This window comes from Canis lupus, chromosome 30 (genome assembly GCF_048164855.1).
Source record: "Canis lupus baileyi chromosome 30, mCanLup2.hap1, whole genome shotgun sequence".
Lineage (NCBI taxonomy): Eukaryota > Metazoa > Chordata > Mammalia > Carnivora > Canidae > Canis > Canis lupus.
The window spans coordinates 30,681,538-30,692,582 of NC_132867.1; the positions used below are offsets into that span (position 1 = coordinate 30,681,538).

At 40.8% G+C, this 11,045-nt stretch overlaps 1 protein-coding gene across 17 annotated transcripts in view; it reads left to right on the plus strand.

Annotated features, from left to right (window-relative positions):
• LOC140621556 (uncharacterized) overlaps window positions 1–11,045 on the plus strand; it is a 68,789-nt gene that overhangs the window by 2,641 nt on the left and 55,103 nt on the right. For 14 of the 17 annotated variants that reach the window (XR_012021299.1, XR_012021298.1, XR_012021300.1 and 11 more), the window contains exons 2-3: window positions 4,387–4,762; window positions 10,409–10,630. The gene's annotated coding sequence lies outside the window, so the exon portion shown is untranslated. Of the gene's footprint in view, window positions 1–151; window positions 1,653–4,386; window positions 4,763–10,408; window positions 10,631–11,045 lie in introns of those variants that run through there. The other 3 variants (XM_072806735.1, XM_072806739.1, XM_072806733.1) reach the window with 2 other exon arrangements.

The window sequence follows — 11,045 nt, forward strand, 5'->3', positions numbered from 1 at the left end:
CTGCTCTGTGCGCGCAGCCCCTCCGCCCGTGCAGCACTGTGTCTGTGTGTGCAGCCTCTCTGCCCGTGCAGCCCTGTGTCTGCTCTGTGCGAGAGTGAGGCACCGAGAACGACGTGCAGGCAGTGGATACCCACGCAGGCCCACCGGAACCCCCCCCCCTCACCTTGCCGCCGTGTGCCGCGAAAAGGAGTGGATTCCCCCAAACAAACGTTCCCTTTTTGGTGGAGACACTTTTGCCCTGATTCACTTACCTCGACTACCAACTGGCTGCTGGGCGCTGTGCTGGGTTCTGGGGATGCGGAAATGAAAGGCAATGTTTCTGGCAGCAGACAACTCAGTGTAGCGGGGAGGACAGACAAATGAGCAGTTACAAACTAAAGGATGGTCAGTTAGGGCAGAGACCCAAGGGGACGAAGAAGAAGGATAATCATCCGACTGGAAGTCCAAAAGCCTTCTCAGGAGACGTGGCACTCAAGCTACATCTGGAAGAAGCAGCAGCGGCCCGAGGAGACACCGTTAGGCTGACTGAGCCTGATGAGTAGTTTGGCATCTCCTTCCCTCGAGGAGGATCAGCTGGAGCTTAGGGAGTGGGGTGAACTGAGAGGAAGTGACTCAGCCCAGGTCCCAAGAGCCTCTGTGCCCTTCCAAGGAGTTTGGATTTTGTCCCTGAGGCGGTGGGGAGCTTTGAAGGGTTTTAAGAGGAGGGTGGTGTCCTGCAATGTGCTCTTTGAAAACAAAGGTGTAGAGCAGCAATAGAGAGGGCAGGGAGAAAAATGGCTCTAAGCCCCAGGGGATGCTGTGAATTTGAGGCAATGAGGTGGAGAAGGAAAGATGAGGTCAATGTTTAAGAAGTGGACTGAACGCCTTGGGGTAGGGTGGGGTTGAGGTGTCAAAGAGAATGCTCAAGGTTCTGGGTTGATGAGAGTTGTGGGTGCTGGATTCGTAAGTCAATTTGGGACTCTATGAGGAGGAAGGGATGAGATGGAGAGAAAGAATAATGGTAAACACTTGCAGACCTTTTATCATGTGCCAGAGTCTGTGCAATATACAATTCTGTGTTGTTTCATTTAATCTCTGGAACAGGCTTCTGTATGAGGTGGCCCTCAGGGATGCCCCGTTTTATAGTTGAGGAAGTGTAGCCCAGTTCCGTTAACTAACACGCCCAGAGCCAGATGATTTCCTTCTGGGGCCCGTGGAGTTGGAGGTGCCCCTGGGGCAAATAAGTGAAGACGTCTAGGAGGCAGTTGGGTAAACACCTGTGCAGCCAGAAGAGCTGGCTGAGAGGAAGTAGAAACCTAGGAGTCATTAATGCACAGCTAGTGTGGGAGGAGCTGAAGTAGGGAAAGCAGGCAGGGAGCATAGGTGTGGAGAAGGTAAGAAGGTGGAAGAAGAGGCTGAGAGAGTCCAGGAGACCTGTCTGGCACTGAAGGCAGAAAGCAGCAAGATACGGACTGGAGAGTACCCGTTAGCATCTAGGATCCCTCGGGGAACGTTGGCAGGAATGGGGGGAGGACAGAAGCCAAACTGATGTGCACCCAAGAGAGGAAGGCAGCAGGAGATATAGTTCACGGACACTTGGCTGTGAAGGCAGGTGGTGAAGACACCAAGAGAAATCGACAGGATGAAGGGAGGGTATGCCTGTGTCTTTTAAGGTGAGAGACACATATTCTTGATTATTTGCTGCAGTAGCAAAATAGATCCCAAATATTCGTTTCAGGCCCACCCATCATCTACTTCATATTACTGTCTTTTTTTTTTTAATCTCTCAGTTCAGCTCCTATTACCATTTTTTAAAACCCACTCTTATGGAAGAGTTGTCACATGTTGCTTCCATAAGAGTTGTCACACGTTGCATTAGAAAATGATGTGCTTAATAGATCCAAGGTCCCCACACCATATTTCTAGCCTACTGCCAGGGTACAACCACGTGTTGTCATTCTCTGGACACCTCTGTGTCAACAGCTTGGCCTTTGCTGTCATGTAAAATCCCTCCTTGTTCCTGCACATATGCAGGCCCACTGAGCACCCAGTTGATGTTCAGACATCACCTCCTTTCAACCATTAATCTGCTATTGAGCACTTACTGTATACCAGGCACTGCACTGAAAAGCTTTCCCACTCCTCCCAGCCGGGCTCAACTGTTCCCTCCATATGCTTCCATGACCTGGCGATAGCACTTTTTACCTTGCTTTGCGGTTATCTGGGGGGGAAAAAATCTGCATTACTTGGACATGCTATGCACCCCCCACTCTGCCTCTACCTCTTTCTGGGAACAGTGGCAGAACTTAAAAATGGGCCTACAAAGCCTAAAGGGATCCCTTTCCCCCAAATCATGCTAGCAGTCTTTTTTTTTGGTCTTGTCAGTCAGTGAAGTAGATTTGGCTATCAAAGGCTGAAATCTTGAGCTGTGGCCATGAGAAAGAGAGGCACCATTTTAAGTGTGTTGTTTTGGGATCCAATGCATGGTGGTGATTGGGGCCTATAATGGTTTTGGATTGAGGGCCTGAAGGAGAACGTTTTCTATGTATTGTCCTACTGAGATTGGAATGCATAAGGAAGAAGATTTGGCTTCTATGATTCTTGTGTTCAAGGTGGATAATTTAGATTTAGGAAGTTCTTTTCTATTTTTTTTCTTTAAGATTTTATTTATTTATTCATGAGAAACACAGAGAGAGGCAGAGATATAGGCAGAGGGAGAAGCAGGCTCCCTGTGGAGAGTCTGACGCGGGACTCGATCCCAGGACCTGGGATCACGTCCTAAGCCAAAGGCAGATGCTCAACCACTGAGCCACCCAGGCGTCCCTGGGAAGTTTTTCTAGATGGGTTGTTGGGTTTTTGTGTCGCTCAAGTTCGGGAAGTCTTTTAAACACGTTGTTTGGGGAACATGTGTTATCAGCTAGATCATGGGTGCCTTGGTGGTATTCTCCCACTTTTTTTGTTGGGAAGATGGCAGCTCCTCTGTCTGCTTGGGGACATGCAGCAGCCATTCATACAGCTATGGCTAGACTTCGGTCTTTATCTGTCCAGGCAGACAAGTCAGATCTTCCAAGAGGAAGTTTTTGGCAAATGACAAAAAGTCAGGAGGGCTGTCCTTTGTGAGCAGACCTTGAAGCAGTAGGGATGCAGCCTATTAAGAAGATGGCCAGAGGATGATAAATACATGCAACTGATAAAACTCAGCAAGACATTTTATCTACTTGCAAACTTGCCTTCTCTCAGAGAACACAGATTTAAGCAGATTCATGTGTTCTTAATGTGGGTGTGAAAATAGTTCTGAAAAGCCTTTCCAAACATACTTGTGTTTTTAAAGAGTAGGTGAAATCAATATTCAGAGGAAAGAAAAGATGAGATTCAGGAAGTAATCTTCTGGTTAATTCTATGTCCTTCACATGTCAACTTGTTCTGTTGAAAGGAATGCTGGCTACAGTCCACAGCTGTAGAGACTACAGAAAGCATCTCACTCCTAAAGAGCCCAGGAAAACACTTAACAGGTAAGAATCCAAGAGAAATCAAGTTCTCTCTAATGCTTTATTGCATACACTTTCTGGAACAAGTATAAACTAATTATCTTGGAAGAGACTCTTCTTTCTCCTTGGTCTGCTTGTCTCCTCTGCCTAGCCTCCTCCCCTTCCTGAGATTTCACCTGACACCTATGCGATCCCTCTTACCCCCCACATAGTAACTGGAGCTCTCTCCTGGTTTACGACTGCGTTTCCAACTGCTCACTGTAAAATTCCACATGGTTGTCCCCCTGTGTCCCCAGGGTACCCATATGATTCCTTTTTATGTCAACCTCTATCTCCATGCCTGTAGACTGTTGGTGCCAAATTAGTGGAACATTGTGAGAAAAACAGGAACCGGAAGGAGGAAGAACTCAGTGGTGGTTGGGACAATGATATTTTAGGGAATTTTCCTTTCCTTCTTAATTCTTCAGCATTTTTTAGACTCCCTGCAGAAAACATGTATTACTTTTGTTATGAGAAGGAGTAAGCTCCTTAAAAAAGGGAATACAGATAAGTGTGCAGCTAACCTAGAATGTTTTAGATTGAAGATCTCGGCTATGATAGTAAGCATAGGAGTGTATGAGTAATGTCTTAGGGTTCTCCAGAGAAAAAGAAGTGTTGGACTAAACACACACATACAGAATATAAATACATTCTAATATATCTTAATATAATTTTTAAAGGTTAAATATAATATATAACATTTAATAACATACAGCTATAATCATATATTACATATAATAGTGTAATTATATAATTTATAACATAATTCTCATATTCTAATATATATTTTCTCTCTTCTCTCTCTCTCTCTCTCTCTCTCTCTCTCTATATATATATATATATATATATATACCCATAACGTGTGTGCATGTGTATATAGAATCTGCCATCTGCTAGCTGGAGAATCAAGAAAGCAAGCAGTCAGCCCCAGACCGAAGGCCTGAAAACCAGGGAAGCCAGTGGTGTAATTCTAGTCCAAGGGTAGGAGAAAATGAGATGAGATGTCACAGCTCCAGCACTAAGGGAGGAAAAAAAAAAGGAGCGAATTCTTCCTTCTTGCACCTTCTGTTCTATTCTGACCATCAACAGATCACCTGATGCCTACCAGTACTGGAGAGGGCGCTCTACTTTACTGATTCCATCAATTCAAATGCTAACCTCATCAAGAAACACCTTCACAGGCACACCCAGAAGTCACAGTTAACATGGACATTCTATGGCCCAGTCAAGTTGACGCTTAAAATTAACCATCACAAGTAAGTGATAAAGAAGACCATTTCTTTTGGCAATTTCCTTTTTGACTTAAGATTGGGATCTAATATACTTTTTCCAAAATTGAAAGTTATTAAAATCAAGTCTCGGCTGAAGTGAAATGTCACCTTCCAGGACTGAATCACCTCAATCTAATATTTGCCCATTCATTCAATCATTCATTCACAAAATAAATATGACAACTTCCAAGGATGGGCACTTGTGCTAGGTGTTTAGATACTATAGGAAACAAAAACAGAAGTTCTTTTCTCCTAGAACTACTCCCCAGAATCTGACACCTGGCCCTGACATTAAGCATTTTTTTCATATGCATATTGCTCATTTATTCATGATCATGTCTTGTGAAAATATAGACAGTTTATTTATTTTTTCCTAAATATTTCCTTGAATAAACCCCACTGATGTGGAGTATTACCCTTTATATGTTTTGCTGAATTTTTTTTTTTTTAAGATTTTATGTATTTATTCATGAGAGACACACACACAGAGAGGTAGAGAACAGGAAGAGGGAGAAGCATGCAGGGAGCCCGATGTGGGACTCAATCCTGGGTCCCCAGGATCACACCCTGGGCTGAAGGTGGTGCTAAACCACTGAGCCACGAGGGCTGCCCTGTTTTGCTGAATTCAATTTGTAGAGATTCTGTCAAGAATATTTCCTTCTCTGTTGATGAGTGATATTGGACTGTAGTTTCCTATCTTGTACTGGTTCTGGTGTCTGAGCAGCCCGTCTTTACCAAGTGAGTTGAGAGCAGTTTCCTTCCTTCTCTATTTTCTGAAACAATTTGTGTTGAATTGGTATTATTTCTTCATTAAGATTTTGTTAGAATTGAGAAGCCACCTGGGTCTAATGCTTTCTTTATGAGAAGGCTTCATATTCATATTTCAATTTTTAACACTGATACAAGGCTCTTTAGATGTTCTATTTCTTGGGTCAATTTTGATAATGGTATCTTGAGAAATTTGTCTATTTAAAGTTTGACAACTAAAAAAAAATAAAAATAAAAAAATAAAGTTTAACAACTTACTGCCATACGGTTCTTTATAATAGTCTCTTATTGCCCTTTTAATGTCTGTAGTGATGTCTCCTATTTCATTCCTGATGTTGGTAATTTGTATGTTCTTTTTAAAATTTTCTAATTCAGTGTAGTTAGAAGTTTGTTTATTTTGTTGATCTTTTCAAAGAAGCAGCTTTTGATTTTATTGACTAATCCCATTATTTATGTGCTTTCTAGTTTATTAATTTTCACTATTATCTTTATTATTTTCTTCCTCCTCTTGTTTTGTATTTAATTTGCTCTTCCTTTTCTAGATTCTTAAAGTGGAGGCCTGGATCATTGATTTGAGGCACTTTTTTTCTTTTGTAATATAAGCATTTAAAACTTTAAATTTCCCTCTCAAAATTTTGATATGTTGTGCTTTCATTTCCATTTACTTCAAGATATCTTGTAACTTTCCTTATGATTTCTTCTTTTATCCCACATTTATTTAGAAATGTATTGCTTAAATTGCAAATATTTGGGAATTTAAGAAATACCTTTCTGTTATTGATTTATAATTTAATTCCATTGTGGTCAGAGATCAGACTTTGTATGATTTCAGTCCTTTTGACTTTGTTGAGACTTGTTTTATGCCTCAGCCTATCATCTATGTGGATGATTGTTCCACATGCACTTGAAATTAATGTTTATTCTGCCATTGTTGGAGAGAATGTTCTATTAATGTCAGTTAGGTCAGCATGGTTGATAGTATTGTTTAAGTATTTATCTCTTCATTTTCTGTCTACTCATTTTCAGTTACCTAGAGAGGAAATTTGATCCCTTTTGCTGTAATTATGGATTCGTCTATTTCTCTTTTTAAAATGTATTTTATTTATTTATTTATTTATTTATTTATTTATTTATTTTTGAGAGAGAACAAGTGCATGCATGAGTGAGTGGGTTAGGGGAAAGGGTAGAGGAAAAGAGAGAATCTTTTTTTTTTTTTTTTTTTTTAAAGAGAGAATCTTAAACAGGCACCACTCCCAGGGCAGAGCCGGACATAGAGCTTGATCTCACAACCCTGAGATCATGACCTGAGCCAAAATCAAAAGTTGGTCGTTCAACCAGTCGAGTCACCCAGGTGCCCCTTGTATTTCTCTTTCCAATTCTGTCAGTATGTGCTTTATGTATGATGGATCTTTGTTATTAGGTGTGTACAAATTTAGGATTATTATTTTTCCTTGATGAATTGACCTTGTTTTTATTAAGAAGATTTCCTTTTTTGTCTGGTAATAGTTCTTACCTTGAAATTTGTTTCATCTGATATTGATATAACCACTCTGGTCTTATGATTTGTATTTGCATGACATATGTTTTCCATTCCTTTACTTTTAACCTGTCTGTGTCTTCTCCAATCCTGCACTTATTGTTGTTTTACTTCTATGCATGTTTTATAAACCCACAATACGTTAGTATTAGTGTTGTTTAGTTTCTTGCGTATTTTCCAGTTTTCTGGGTTTTTTGGTTGTTTGTTTTATGGTAGAAGGGCAATTCTGGATCTTGTTACTACCTCATGATTAGAAGTTTTCATAAGTTTTTAATTATTATGGAGTAAAATTTGTTAATTTTTTCTTTTATAGTTCTTTGTATTCTGTCTAAGAAATATTTGCCTGCCTTGGAATAATGAAGATATTCTTCATGTTTCCTTTTGGAAGCTTTATTTTTATTTTTATTTTTTTATTATTTATTTATTTATTTATTTTTTCTTTTGGAAGCTTTATTGGGAGTTTTAGTGCTCATATTGGGTCTATGGTCCATTTTTTTTTCCTATGGTCCATTTTAAATTAATTTTTGTATATATATGAGATAGAGTTCAAGTTTCATTTTTTAAAATAAGTTCTGTTCCAGTATACCATAAAGCTTTCTTTCCCCCATTGGGTTGCATTGGCACCTTTGTCAAAATTAAATGGCTGCATATGTAGGATTGTATTTCTGAAATCATTATTCTGTTCCTTTGATCACTAATACCACACTTGATTATTTGATTCCTAGTACTTTATAGTTAGAGTTTTGAAATCCCTAAGTGTAGGTCCTCCAATTTTGTTGTTCAAGATTATGTTGGCTGTTCTAGTTCCTTTGCCTTTCCCTATATACTTTATAGCTTATAATTGTCAATTTTGGAGAAAGAAACAAAATCTATTGATATTTTAATGGAGATATCTGGTTCTCTCTCTCTCTTTTTTTAAAAGATTTTATTTATTTATTCATGATAGACAGAGAGAGAGAGAGAGAGAGAGAGAGAGAGAAGCAGAGACACAGGCAGAGGGAGAAGCAGGCTCTATGCAGGGAGCCCAATGTGAGACTTGATCCCAGGACTCCAGGATCATGCCCTGAGCTGAAGGCAGACGCTCAACCACCGAGCCACCCAGGGATCCTGAGATAGCTGGTTCTCAATTAATATTCATGACCATGAATCTCAAGTGGGCCCCTTGTGAAATCCAGCAATCACACTACACTTCTTTATGTAAAGAAAGGAAGCTATTCCAGAGTTCTTCTTACTTCTTACTGACCAGAACTGAGCCACATGCTCATCCCTAAACAAATGAAAAGAAGGATGGACTTGTCTATTTAAAACTAGACCAGGATTTGTCAGCTAAAATATGGGTGGCTTTTCCTTTAGACCAAGAGATATTTGCCTACATGTGAACAAAAAAATTCTGTTAGCAAGGACAGAGGGGGAGGAAGGGAGCAGAAGTTTGGCTGTTGAGTGGGCAAGATTGACTGCCATACAAACAAAGACATCCTATGTGTGTGAGGGTGTGTTTATGATTGTATAAGCATGCAGAAAATATGAAAGGATAGATACCCAGTTGTTGGCAAATGATACATCAAAGTGGGGAAAAGATGTTTTAATCCAGGTGGAAGCAGCAAAACTGGGGGAAAAAAAGTGCTTTAAAAATAGATCACATGTATGCATTTATATAAAATTCTGTACATATATGAATACTATACCAATTAGAAGATTAAAAAAGGGATCCCAGCCCCCTCCAAAACAAAGGCCCTTTTTGGGGCAACATATCAGCAACATGGCTGAGTAACTGAATTAAAGCAAAAAATAAATAAATGAATGATGAATGAATAAACCAACAATTTTGTAAGCAGCCATAACATGTGTTCCATCTAAACAAACAAATACATGAAAACAAATATGTAAACAGCAAAAATGGATATCTCATTGTCCATAAATTAAGATCACACGTGCCACCCACTGGACACTCAGCACTCACTCCTAGAATAATTATCTAACAATTCTAACCCCTTGAGTCTTTGATTTTTAAGTATAAGTACATTAAAAGTAGCAGAATAGGGAAAGAGCCTGCTGGAGATAGGCAGACTGGCAGCAACAAGAAGTGGCTGCTGACAGGCTGACAGTGACAGAGGAGACAGAAAAATCTGTAGACAGCAGCCACGAGAATGTACAAAGGCACAGCTGCCGGGGCCATTGAGTTTAAAGGAAACTAGTTCTTGGAACCTCCATAATCCTTGGTGGCACGTGTTTTACAGCAAGTCCCAGCAAGGCTGCTGTAATGTCAGATCCTGGTTAACAAAGAAATTGAGGGTATGCACTGCATTCTCTGTTTAAGAGAGCACGGCAGCATATGATAGAAATGGAGAAGGATGGCCTTGCCTTTTTCCAGAAAGGAACTATGCCCAGGTTATTCTTGTAACTTTGCAGGCATAGATTCCAGTTCTCTACTGGATGCCTCAGTGCAGGTCCATGGCTACCTCAGGTTCAACACATTTGAAACTCTTCTCATCTCATTTTTCAATTCAGGTGCCAATTTGTTATCAGTTACAAAAGTGTGAGTAGAATCCATCTATGAAGATTTTCAAGGGAAAGGTTTGAGGAAGTATTTCACAACTCTTAAAATACCCTCCCCCACTTTTGGAAAATAAATTGGCTGGAACAGAGAGAGAAAGAGAGAGAGAATGAGAGAGAGAGAGAGAGAGAGAGATTGGTGCAAGGAGACTGGTCATGAGAAAGTGGTTGCCTGTCTCAGGCTCCCATCCCTCCCCTATCTGGGAAGTGAAATGAAGGGGTAGCGGAATGCTACCTCTAATTTAGGGGTCAGCCAACGTTTGGCCTACAGACCGAATCTAGTCACTGCCTGTTTTCATAAATAAAGTTTTATTGAAACACAGCCATGCTCATTAGTTTGTGTGTCATCTATGGCTGCTTTAAGCTGCAAAGCAAAGCCAAGTAGTTATGACAGAGAAAGATAGTCCATAAAGCCTGAAGTATGTACCCTGGCTATCTTGAGAAAGAAGTTTTCTGACCTCTATTCTGACCTCAGGACTCATGAGGAAGACTTCAGGTGTCATTAGGAGGGTTTTGAAATGTGTTCACTGTGGTGAGAGATTGAAGACGGTGCCTAAACCATATCTGAGGCAGCTAAGGCAGTCTGTGGACTGGGGTCTGACTCCTAGGAGATCCAGAGGGTGAGCAATGGGCTGAATAGCTACTTTGGTGGCAGGTACTGGGACATTGGGATCTAGGATAAGTAGGGGGAGTGACTGTTTCCTGAAGTGCATTCAGAATTGAGTGGGAGACAGAGAGCAGTGATATGGTTCCCTTTGGGTTTCATTGGATAGTCCACCTGGAGACCTGCATAGGAAGAGCCTGTGTTGACCAGGGATTGAAGAAAAGAATTGCAAGAGACTACACACAATTGGTTTGTCTTTTTGGCCAAAAGAACTGGGGGAGAAAAGGATCCAGAAAAGAACCTCTGAAGAGCCCACCAAAGCATCCTTGAGAAAATGCCAATACTAACCATCTTGCCAGTCGACAGACTCAGCAAGAAGCCACCAGCCAAGGTAGAGCTGATCTAGACCCTTCTCTCTCCCTTTACTCCATGCATGTTTCACCCTGTTTGAGGAGAACGTGAGCAGGGGGTGAGATGGGGCAGAGGGCCACCCACTCTTCCCCACTGCAAGCTCCCAGCCAAAAAGTCAGGGAAGGAACTTTTGACACTGTCAAGTTCAGTGTTCTGAAATTCTAATGACTAAATTAAAATTGCTTATTACTTGATGTGGCTCATTTATTGCCCAGAAATGAGTAGATAAGCTATGGGACCTGCTAGAGTTTCATCCAAGCTCATGAAAAGACTACCTCTGCTGAAGAAGGCTTGAAGAGCGAGGGGAAAAACACAGAACTAAGGTTTTGTCGGTGGCATGATTCATGCTTGTTAACATACTGGGTACAATAACTAATATTTATTGAGCACTCGTA